Raw genomic sequence first — 13,154 nt, forward strand, 5'->3', positions numbered from 1 at the left:
AAGAAAATCTTCTCAAATTATACTGTAAGCTTAATTCAACCTCATTACCATATCAGACCAAAGGAGAGAGTAACGTGGAAACATACATTACCATATGTAAAATAGATAGCCAATGGGGATTTGCTGTATGGCTCAGGGGACCCAAACCAGGGCTCAGTAACAACCTAGAGGGGTGGGGAGGGGAGGGAGGTGGGAGGGAGAGTCAAGAGGGAGGGGACATGGATGGTCTATGGCTGACTCGTGCTGCTGTTTGGTAGAAACCAACAGAATTCTGTAAAGCAATTATCCTTCAATTAAAAATAAATAAATAAAAAACATATAAGACTGCTATAAATATAAGTATCAATAAAAATTCTAAGTAAATATTTGCAAACTGAGTCTGTGATTAAAATAATATATTATTATCATCAAGTAATAAAAACAGAAACAATTTCTATCCTTTTGGCCCATCAGATTAGCAAAATATTAAAAGATTTATTATAGTCAGTGTTGGCAGTGGTATGTGGAAATGGTACTCTCTTGCACTACTGCTGGGAGCATAAACTTTATAGTATTTTAAATGAGAAGTTGACAGTTTCAATCTAATCTAAATTTAATTAAGCAGAAGATAGATTTCACCCAACAATTCCACTTCTAAATATCTATTCTAGAAAAGAACAAATACATATATTCAAGGATACTCACTTCAATATTATTTATAAGAATAGAAAATCAGAAACAATCTAAATGTCCATCAGTAGAGGAGTGGTTAACTATCTCATGCTCCATATATATTTTGAAATACTATGTAGCAGTTTTAAAAATGAGACAGATTTCAAAGGAAAAACATGTCAAAACCATATTAAGTGAAGAAAATGTGTTGCCCCATTGGTATAGCTTAAAATTTTATTTGTGTTTGTATGTGTGTATATGTATATTAAATTATTGAAAGAATTAATTGGATGCATATTAAGCCTTTAAGAATGGTTAAGTGAAGTGAAAGTCGCTCAGTCCTGTCCAACTGTTTGAGACCCCATGGATTATACAGTCCATGGAATTCTCCAGGCCAGAATACTGGAGTGGGTAGCCTTTCCCTTCTCCAGGGGATCTTCCCAACCCAGGGATCGAATCCAGGTCTCCCACATTGCAGGCAGATTCTTTACCAGCTAAGCCAAGAATGATTAAGCATGACCTAATAAGGATTATGAGACTTAAGAGGAGAAGAGTAAGTAAAGAGTGACTTCCATTTTTCACTCTATATATATTTGCGTTTGAATTTTTCTAATGAAAATACATTCATGTAACTGTGTGATTAAAATGTAAATAATGGGACTTCCATGGTAGTCCAGTGGTTAGGACTCCATGCTTCCACTTCAGGGAGCACAGGTTCAATTCCTGATTGGGAAGTAGGATCTCACAGGCTATGCACGGTGTGGCCAAAAAATTTTTTTTAATTTTTTAAAAAAATATAAAGAGCACATATGCATGTGGAAAGATCCTGAAAAGAAAGAAGAAAAAAATTTTAATGTAAACAATTGTACATTTTAAGATGGTATGATCCTAAGCATTTAAAAAAATATTCTAAGGTTTTTACATGGAGCTGGGTTGTATGGCTGCTCCAACTCAATGAGACAGTTTAAAAACTACCAAACATGGCAAGAAGATGTTGGAAACAAAAGTCTGAAGTGACTAACAAGCTAATCTCCCATTTCAAAATATGTCACTGTTTCACTACTTAGAAAAAAGATAAATATGTCCTTGGAATATTTCAAATTTCAATTTAACTATTTCCTCACTCACAAATTTTGAAAATCCAATGAGACACTTGCCTGATGTAAAAATGCTACTGGGTCCAAGCAAGACTTCCCAGAGTAGATAAGAGGGATTCTTTTTGTTAACCAAACAAGCAACTTACTACATGATTAAAGAGAATATGCAATTGGTCCCAAACTGTTTCCCATTTCTCCTGATGGTAAACAAATCCTGTGACATACATAGAACTTTTAGAAATCAAATAACTTGAGTGTGATATAAAATGTTTCACCTTTGAGGTAGCATTAAGGAGTAATCAGTTTAATAGAATCAAATCCTGACTGTACTAGGCTCAAAAATCCAACCTTCATATACTAATTTAAGTATCTAAGATATAATTTCTGTCCTGTGGTCCTAAAAATAAGTTGTTAAATATGAAATTTTTTGGCATAGCTTTGTAATAGAGACATCTCTGTTTTTATCTTGTTTGCAACTTGGTGATGTTATTTCCCTTAATTTTTCTATTTCCTTTAGAGGTAGGATAATCAGGCCATGATTTGCTTTAATGAAATTCAGAGAACAGAATTTCCACATAAAACACTGCCAACATACCTCTACACACTTAAACTTAAGGATCCTTGTTGCTCACCAGAAATATTACTTGGCTACTCCATGATAACAAATTAGACAGCGAAAGCACTTAGAGCTTTACATTAATGCTTTGCACTTTGCAGACTCCAGGGGCCCGTTTAAAGTACTGTGGAACTACTATATATAAAATATGAAGCTAACAAGAACCTACTATACTGCACAGGGAACTGTACTCCACACTCTGTAATGACCAATTATGGGAAAAGAATATTAAAAGGGTGAATATATGTGTATATATAGAGCTGATTTACTTTGCTGCATGACAGAAAATAACCTAAGACTGTAAATCAACTATATTCCAATAAAAAATAATTTAAAAAATCACTGTGTGAAGGTGGGGCAGAAGACAATGAGTTGTGAGGTTACTTCCCTGCAGCCCTCCTCCCGTCACTTAAATCACCTTTCCTCTCCTTAAGGCTTATCCACTCCCATGTTCCAAGATAAATCCTGACCTGAGTCTTCAGAAATTTAAGTCTATTGCAATGACTTAGGATCAAGTCACTCTACACCTCTGGCTTTGTTTGATAGGGTGCCTAATTATAATTGGTAGGTTTTCAACCATTTTCACAAGGTAAGGTTTCTCTCAGTATCCTTGTTCTAGCATCTAAGTGCACGACTTGTTCTCTAGTTCCAGAATCCCTGAGAATCTAGAGGCTAAACCAGACAGATCTCAGTGTGGATCTCAGCTCCAGCACTTGAGAGTTCTCTTACTTTGGGCAAGTTTCTTAGTTTCTCCAAACCTCAGTTTAAAATGGCAGGATAAAAAAAATAAATAAATGGCAGGATACCAATACTTAGCACACAGAAAATGTCGCGCAGTGTATGTCTCAAAGTAGATGCTGGATAAATGTTAATCCCCACCACACACATCTTTTCTGCTGATTTTTCTTTGATAACTGTGCAGTTTATCAAAACCTCTGGAACTGGGAATTTGTCTTGCTGCTCTTTCAAATCTATATGCCAGGCCTAGGGCTAAGCCTCTGAAATAAGTCAGCAACATCCTCTGCCTACTCAAATTTGGAACTTTGCTCAACATTGACTTCTATGGGACCTGTGCTTCTTGAGAGACACATGACTGATTTTCTTCTCTCCTGATGCTCTTTCAGAATACTATGCTGCATCCTGACTCAACAGCTCTGTACCACGGGAACTGAGATTTGTACCCCAGTGCCTGCCCTGAACATCGGGTAATTCAACTGAGAAGTGTCTCTAAAATCCTGCTGAGATGACTCCTGGCTCTACCCATGGAATGCCTTCTGAAACACATATATCACAAGTGTTCCTCACTTTCAAAGCAGAAAGGAAAAAAAAATAAAAAATGAAAAGTAGTGAATTGACTTTGCCCCAGGTCCCTTCCCTGACTTTGAGAGAGCTATTTGGGTGAGATAGAATTCTACTATCAGGCTGTTGAAAGACAGCCACAAAATTATTGCTTGATTCCTATTATATGCCAGCATTATGCTAAAAATTCTATATTCATTATCGCAAATGCTTACAACAGTGTAAGGTAGCACTGCCCCCCACTCCTTACCAGGTGGAAAAATTTAAGATTAAACAATGTTCTCAAGTTGACAAACCAGCAAGGAACAGAGCTAGAATGTAAACCCTTGTTTGTGTTACTTCAGGGTATATATAAGGGCTCTTCAAAAAGTGGTAGATTCCTTTCTCACTCTATCACATTTCCCGTCACTACACCATTACCTATAAATGAACAGACTACTTCAAAATGTTTTTTTTTAATGTTCAAGTTCCCAAAGTAATGTACACCTTGATCAACAAAAACCAGCCCATGAATCTTTTTTTTTAAATTTTTTTTATTTATTTATTTATTTTTTTTTATTAGTTGGAGGCTAATTACTTCACAACATTTCAATGGGTTTTGTCATACATTGATATGAATCAGCCATAGATCTGTATACCTATTCCTTTTGTCTGAATGATAGTAACAGCTAGCACTTAACTATTTATGTTGGCCACCATTCAGCGTATGTGTACTAACTCATTCAGGCCTATGAACTAGGTGATGGTAACATCCCTATTTCACAGTTGAAGAAGCAAGCACAGAGAGCCTAAGTAAATGGCCCAAGATCATACCGGCAGACCTATGATGAGAAGGTAGGCAGTCTGGCTGCAGAGCCCAAGCTCTTAGCATCATGTTTTACTGCCTCTCAACAATTAGAATAATTGTGTAAATTCTCCACTTAACTTTGCATGTATCTAGTCAATTCCTTTGATATCTGAAGCTACCAAAACCATTTACCGAAAAACAAGGAGTAACATGTTGCTTGTGCATCATACTCTCTGATTACTCATCACACTTTAGTGTCTGGCTCTTTTTCACCTTAAAGATGGAAGACACAAAATTCTTCAAGTTACTGTAGAGGTCACACTTGTCTGAAAAGGGTATATTTCAGGATAAAGTTAGAATCTTTTTCCAAGAAAATAATCTCTCCTCCCATAACAACAAATACTGTTTTACTCCATTTGGGTAGCATTCTTTAGATTCTGGCAGGAATGTAATATGCCAAAATCAGGGTTTATCACCTAAAGCCTGCAGTAAAGTTATTTTTAAAAATTTATATACTACATGTTGAACAATCCCATATGTTGTAACTTTCTGGTGAGAATAACAATAATCAATAAAGCATTTAATTTCTAAAAAATCAGGCTTGTTTTGCTTTTCTATTGAATGAGTCAGTGTCTGGCACATGTAAAGTAAAATGAAGAAAATGAGCTTATAAATCACAGTAATCTCCCAGATAATCACTACTCATTTAGTGAAGGGACAATGTGCTCACTACATGAGGCATTCTTATAAAAGACACCAAGCTGCAATTAACGATCTATAGATCTCATTTGCTCTGAATTAGTAAGTGCTCTGATTCTAATAAATTCTCCATACCTAAGGACCTTATTCTGATTATTTTTATCTCATGTTTCTTGCCCACAGAGGAAGGAAAAGGAAAACGATTTCTCCTTAAATACAAGCTGAGTGCATTCTTTTCCCTCTATTTCTCATATATCTAACTCAGAAATGTATTCCAACCAAAATACTGTCAGCATACATTTCATTTTTTAAAAAGATTACAATATTATTTCTTCCAAGTCTTGTAAATAAAACATTTAACTACTTCAGGAATACCATGATAATGTTCAAAATATACTTAGCTAATGAAAAAAAGCGCTGGAGAAGACTCTTGAGAGTCCCTTGGACAGCAAGGAGATTAAACCAATCATAAAGGAAATCAGCTCTGAATATTCATTGGAAGGACTGATGCTGAAGCTGAAGCTCAAATACTTCGGCCACCTGATGGGAAGAGCCAACTCATTGTTGGCTCGAAGGCAAAGGGAGAAGAGGGTGGCAGAGGATGAGACTGTTAGACAGTATCACCAACTCAATGGATATGAATTAGAGCAAACTCTGGGAGATAGTAAAGGACAGAGAAGCTTGGCATGCTGCAGTCCATGGGGTCGTGAAGAGTTGGACATGACTTAGTGACTGAAAAACAATGGAAAAAATCCTAAAGTACCTTCTAAATTACATGGGAAAAAATAAATTTAGCTTTATTTTAAAATATTTAAATTATGCTATGAAACATATATTCTAATATTTGAAGTCAAATGATTACCTATATGCTAAATGTTATACATAAATCAGAATTTGATTCCCCAAAAGATACCATTGCCTGGGTAGAACATATAGTACTAATAGCTTCATCATTGCTTTTCTTAAAAGAAATATAATTTCACATTCCTGGCAGGTATTAAGGATTAATAAATGCAAAGAGGAAAAATCACCAAGGACTCAGGTTTGAGATACAGAAGAATGAATCTAAAACAAATTTCAGAATCTGAACATCCATTAAGTGAAATCCGAAGACATTCTAACCCACTGTTAATGGTTTTTATTTCAATCAAGGGCCCAGAGATGAGGCACTCAGATTAGAATAAGGCAAATCAAGTTTAACAGGTAAATAAAAAAAAAAGACTTTATAAAGATTGGACAGGATGGAGTTCCCATCCTGAGAGCATCCCTCCTTACCTTAAGCAAGGCTGAGAGAATCTTATGGCTGAACTAAGGCATAGGTCACTTAGTTATATAGTGTTAAAGGGAGTGTCTTTGAGCAAACAACAAAACAAGGACATTCTAGGAACAAATGGATTCTCATCTCAAGTAAGCCAGCAGAGCAGAGGTGTCACTTTGAGAGGTGCCCCAAAGACTCAGCTCTTGAGGAAGTTTCTAGGTATGTAGATGTGCTCAGTGATGAGGGCCCCTAATCTACCAGGTTCTGGCACACAGCTGTGGAAACTAGGGAAAGAGAAATCAGAACACAGGAAGGTAACTCAGTTGCAGTCTGATAAATGTCTATGGAATCCAAGAAGAGACAAGGGCCACGATCAGACATCTGAGCTGTGCTAAAGGGCAGAAATCCCATTCATGCCACATTAAGAAAACAGATGAGAAGATCAGACCTCAAATGTCAGGAAGGCTGGTATGGAAAAATCCTTCCTCCAGGACCTGTGACATTCAGAATTCTTTGTAGAGTTCTGAAGGCAGTGGATCACTGATGGCACTTTTGTTACCATAACCTCTCAGTTGCATTAGAAATGCATCTGCCAAGCAAATCAAAAAAATGTATTTTTCCATGATTTTGGTGAGAAGTGAACTCACATTACAGTAAAAATTTCAATCTCAAACAAAAAAAGGTATTTCGTCCCTGCCTTCTCAAGCAAAACAGTAGTGATGACTGTTTAGTCTTCATGATGAGATGTCGTCATACTGAAATCAACTTGGGTGAGAAGCTATAAAACACAAGGCAGTTTCCTATCTCTTTGGGGATCTCTCTTCTCCATCTAATATGAAACATAAATGGTCACCTCTTGCTGCTGCTATTTTTTCCTGTCTCTATCATCCTTCAATTCACCTTCCAATTTAGACTTTTCATTTGCTGTCTTCAGAGAAAGACACATAAAGAAATTTGTTAAGAATTATATATTTAAATACATTATCTGAATGTCATATGTTACATGTTTATGGTACTTTTTTGCATCTGTTTTCATTGTTTCCTCATTTAAGGATTTTAAAATTTCTTACCACCAGCACCATGCTCTATAAAGATTCTGATGTAACATACAAGAACCCATACAGCAAAGTAAGACAAGAAATAAAATTGAGAAAGAAAGAAACACAGTAATGAGATCAGGTAAAATATAAATTAGAATTGATAGATAAATTCCAGGGAGCAATTCAGGATGCATATCAGCCACCCATGGGAAACTTCACTATAGTGTAGAGCACAGAGAAGGCAATTTGTACTTGAACTCACTGGAGGCTAAAGAAAAAGAGGAATCTGGTCTTTTACCTGATTTATAATGCCCAGAATATTTACCTACTGCCCTCTAATTTGGGGTCACTGAGAGTACCAGAAATCTGACCTCTGTTCTATATTAGAATCATAGGCTGAGCTGAAAAGGACTGAAGATCATTTAACCCAAAGAGTACTAGAGGGAGGGATCATGTGAGTTTTCAGTCCGACAAAGAATAGAAGAGCCAGCTCTAGAACCCTGACATCTGGAGTTCAGTGAATTTTTCAGTCAGCAACTTTGCCACCTCTCCCTATTATAGAACAGGATACCAAGAATCTAAGAATCTTCTGTTTGGGCCTCTTTAAATTGAAACAGGGCTTCCCTGGTAGCTCAGATAGTAAAGCATCTGCCTGCAATGCAGGAGACCTGGGTTCAATCCCTGGGATGGGAAGATCCCTTGGAGGATAGGGGATTGCCCTAGGTTCATACTTACAATTAAGAGAAAGTGTAAAGTGAGGAGGTGAGCATCATATGTATATTTACTAGAGCCTTCTTAGAATCAAAAGGGAGACAAAAGAGTTCCCAAGTAGGTAAATACAAACTATTTTCATATACCAGTTCCTACTCTATTTAGTAGTGCATCCATCGCTCTCCAGCTTCTCCAATGAATTCATTTTTCTGGTTAGAAGGAATTATCAGAGATTGGTGAGGCAAAAATTCCTAGAACACACATGGAGCTAGGAATCACTAGTATTTCCAACAACCAAAGTAAACAGAGTTCAGAGAATAAAAGGATCACTCAGTAGAGAAATCAGAAGGACTATTTCTTAAAAGTCAGACTAAATCAGCATCTTCTGTTGCTTTTTTTGTATTTTTTTAATTAATTTATTTTTTAATTGAAGGGTGATTGCTTTACGGAACTTTGTTGTTTTCTGTCAAACATCAACATGAATCAGCCATAGGTATCACTAAATCGTGTCTGACTCTTTGTGACCCCATAGACTGTAGCCCACTAGGCTCCTCTGTCCATGGGATTTCCCAGGCAAGAATACTGGAGTGGGTTGCCATTTCCTCCTCCTGGGGTCTTCCTGACCCAGGAATTGAACCCACATCTCCAACTTGGCAGGTGGATTCTTTACCACTGATCTACCAGAGAATCCCAATTGGCATCTATATCTGCCTTTTTAAAACTTTAAAAACAAGCTCTGGAATGATAAAACTGATCCACAAATGAGCTAACTGTGGAACAAAGCCCGACACTATCTAAAGGAATACAACTAACTCCAACATTTAGTGTAAACTTCACACTGTCCAGCAGCCAATAAAAAACTACTAGACTTATGAAGAAGCAGGAAAACTTGACATATAACCATGAAAAAATCAGTTGATATATAGAGATCAAGATATGACAGAGAAGAAGGAATTAACAATTATATTAAAAACACAATGGAAAAAAATATTTGAGATGTTCCAATTTTCTAAGAAAAACATGAACATAATGAGGAGAGAACATAAAATATAAAGTCAAATGAAGGTTTTAGGAATGAACAACATAGTATGTGAAATTCACTGAACACAGCAGATTGGATACTACAGAAAAAAATATGAAACTTGAAGACATTAGCAATATAAACTAACCAAACTGAAGCACAAGCAGAAAAAATCTGGAAAAAAATGAACAGAAACTCAACAACCTATGGAACAATATTAAGTGGTCTGATGTACTTATTGGAGTCACAGGAAGAGAACAGATGGAAGAATAGAAAAATTATTTGAAAAAATAATGGTTGAAAAATTTCCAAATTACAGAAACTATAAGCTCCCAGAACCAAGAATATCAATGAATCCCAAGGAGAATAAACAAAAAGAAAACCAGAGAGAGGCATATCATAATCAAATTGTTTACAAGAGAAAATATTAAATGCAGCCAGAGGAAGGTGGAGAAAAGGTGCTTTACGTACAGAGGAACAGACTAAGAATCATTGCAGAATTCTTGTTAGAAACCATTAATGCCTAAAGACAATGAAATGACATCTTTAAACTATTCAAAGAAAAAACTGTCAACTTAAGAATTGTAATCCCAGTGAAAATATCTTTCAAAAATGAAAATGAAGGAAACTTCTGGTTTCAGCTCCAATATGTAAAGAACTTAGAAGATGTCACACCTGTCCTTACAACAAAAATACGCTGAACAAACTGAAAAATCAAGATTTTCCTTGGAGCCATCAGAGAATTGAGGTCACAGGGCAAACATCATCTTGAAATCTGGAGAGACAGATGCATCCCGAGAGGCATAGCCAAGGTTCCCTGACCTGGAGCAGAAGCTGTGGGAGCATAAGCTACTAGGAACACTAAATGGGAGGGTTGAGCAGTTGCCAGAGACTGAACGTGCACAAGTGTGAGAGTAAGACATTTCTGAGGGTCACTTCTTGGGGGGCCCCACCTTCTCACAGGCTTTACCTCCAGGAAACTGACCGGGTTCTCACAGTGAAGATCTAAGAAACACTCATGACTCTGGCAAGGGAAAGGGAAGAGTAATCACTAAGAAACATGCCTTCTCCATGATGAAGGTCCGCTATCCAGAGGAACAGACTTTTCCAGAGCTTTATTACAACTGGAGGAAGGGAATTTCTCCCACTTCAGTCACTTATGTAGCATTCCTGTCTCACTGAAGACAGAATTTTTTTTATAAAAGCTATACCTCTTGGATTAAGAATCTGCCTGCCGGATAGGGGACATGGGTTCGATCCCTGGTCCAGGAAGATCCAACGTGCTGTGGAGCACCTAAGCCCTGCACTGCAACTACTGAGCCGGTGTTTTAGAGCCCGGGAGCCGCAAGTACTGAGCCCATATGCTGAAACTACTGAAGCCTGCTCCTAGAGGAGATGCTCTCCAACAAGAGAAGCCACCACAGTGAGGAGCCCACACACCACAATGAACAGTAGTCTTGCTCGCCACAACTTGAGAAAGCCCACACACAGCAACAAAGACCCAGTGCAGCCATAAATAAATAAACACACAATTTTTTTTTAAAAAAAAGCTGTACCACTGGATAGATAAGTGTGGAATACCTATGCAGAGGAATACTACTCAGCAATAAAAAGGAATAACTTACTGACAAATGCAACAACAAAACAGATAAATCTTAAAAACTTTATGCTGTGCAAAAGAATCTCAATACAAAAGAGTATATACTGTATAATTTCATTTATCTGAAATTCATTTGTTTTAAAAGGAAAATCCGACTTACAGTGATAGAAAGCAGATTAAGTGGTTGTTTTTGGGCACAGATAGATACAGAATCGACTAGGAAAAGCTCAAGAAAACATTCTTGAGTTATGGCAATGTTCTAAATCTCTTGTAGTGATGGAAACACAGGTGTGTATATTTGTCAAAACTCATCAAAAATGAACACTTAAAATAGGTGTATTTGGGTGCCAAATATTTAAAATTTTGAAATTTTTCTAGTCTATATGGTAAGCATATTTCATCTTGCTCCTTCTTGAATAGAACTAAGAATGTCCCCTTCACCAATACTCACCAGACTGATCCCTAGAGTTGAAACCAGCAACTCTATCATCCCATATTCTCCTCTTCTGAAAAGAAAAACAATAGGAACTACACTAATATTTTGTCATCTCTTGCATTTACTGCCCTTAAATTATTTTTTTATTTACCACCATAAATTCGTATTTATTGAAGATTCATAGAATGCTTTCCAACTCCTCTTTTTCTCATGTCATATGAATACACTTAGTACTTGCCATAATGTTATTTTAAATAAGTTAATAGATTAGTTAAATGAAGAAATTATTACAATTTATTTTTTTTTAATTTTTAGCTTCAGGCTTCCTTCATATTTGAGGTCATTGATTTTTTTTTATTTTTTATTAGTTGGAGGCTAATTACTTCACAACATTTCAGTGGGTTTTGTCATACATTGATATGAATCAGCCATAGAGTTACACGCATTCCCCATCCCGATCCCCCCTCCCACCTCCCTCTCCACCCGATTCCTCTGGGTCTTCCCAGTGCACCAGGCCGGAGCACTTGTCTCATGCATCCCACCTGGGCTGGTGATCTGTTTCACCATAGATAATATACATGCTGTTCTTTCAAAACATCCCACCCTCACCTTCTCCCACAGAGTTCAAAAGTCTGTTCTGTATTTCTGTGTCTCTTTTTCTGTTTTGCATATAGGGTTATCGTTACCATCTTTCTAAATTCCATATATATGTGTTAGTATGCTGTTATGTTCTTTATCTTTCTGGCTTTCTTCACTCTGTATAATGGGCTCCAGTTTCATCCATCTCATTAGAAAACTGATCAATTAATCTTTTTTAATGGCTGAGTAATATTCATTGTGTATATGTACCACAGCTTCCTTATCCATCATCTGGGCTGATGGGCATCTAGGTGCTTCCATGTCCTGGCTATTTAAACAGTTGCCCGCAAGACATTGGGTGCATGTGCTCTTTCAATCTTGGTTTTCCTCAGTGTCCGTATGCCCAGAATGGGATTGCTGGGTCATTATGCAGTTCTATTGCCAAGTTTTTTTTAAGAAATCTCCACACTGTTTTCCATAGTGGCTGTACTGTTTGCATCCACCAACAGTGTAAGAGGGTTCCCTTTTCTCCACAGCCTCTCCAGCATTTATTGCTTGTAGACTTTTGGATAGCAGCCATCCTGACTGGCGTGTAATGGTACCTCATTGTGGTTTTGATTTGCGTTTCTCTGATAATGAGTGATCAATTTCTTTATTTTTAAAAACTGATCTTGAATTACATATAAAAAAGGCAGCTGAGACACTGTTCTTTGTCATATCTTAAAAATATATTGTTTTACCTCCAAGTTCAACCTCACAGTTCTTGTGAAATAACCTGGCCCTCATCTTCCAAACCTCTACCACAGAAACTTGCTCAATAATACCTTCCTTCCTGTCTCTAATTAAAAAGAAAATAAACCCTTGCTCATAAAGCCACCTTCTTCCCCTATGAAATCCAAAACTCTTTCCTAATGTATTCCCTGATGAATTAGGACAGTGACACAAAATGTCCCTTAGTTAAAGAAGCAATTTTCTCCAGTTGTCACTACATTTAGCACTGTTCCCTTTTGTTCACTGACTAGTTGTTTAGATGAATACATGTCATATTGGGGTCCAGGAGCATCTGATGCTTTTGTACTACTCAGTTTGCACATGTTACTTCTTAATAAAGATGGTGATAAACAAAATCAACATAGTCATCCTACATCCTAAATGTAGCCACATGCTATGTGCTCTTGAGTCAATCTTGGCTTACCATTAGCTAAACAGAGATATTAACTTATAAATGCTGATAATCAGCCTTACTACAGAACTGTGTACAGTATCTCTACAGAACACAATATACATCTAGAGCCTAAGAAAAGAAATTAAAGTAACCGTTTATTCAGTCTGCCAAGGGACTATGGAACCTTATAATTAT

At 36.8% G+C, this 13,154-nt stretch overlaps 1 protein-coding gene across 2 annotated transcripts in view; it reads left to right on the forward strand.

Moving 5' to 3' along the window:
- The window catches only part of LOC122435910 (serine/threonine-protein phosphatase 2A 65 kDa regulatory subunit A alpha isoform-like), a 30,715-nt gene extending 25,717 nt beyond the window's left edge, over window positions 1-4,998 (forward strand). For both annotated transcript variants that reach the window (XM_043460013.1, XM_043460015.1), the window contains one exon: window positions 3,489-4,998. The gene's annotated coding sequence lies outside the window, so the exon portion shown is untranslated. The remainder of the gene's footprint in view (window positions 1-3,488) is intronic.
- Window positions 4,999-13,154: the final 8,156 nt, after the last annotated feature.

This window comes from Cervus canadensis, chromosome X (assembly GCF_019320065.1).
Source record: "Cervus canadensis isolate Bull #8, Minnesota chromosome X, ASM1932006v1, whole genome shotgun sequence".
NCBI lineage: Eukaryota > Metazoa > Chordata > Mammalia > Artiodactyla > Cervidae > Cervus > Cervus canadensis.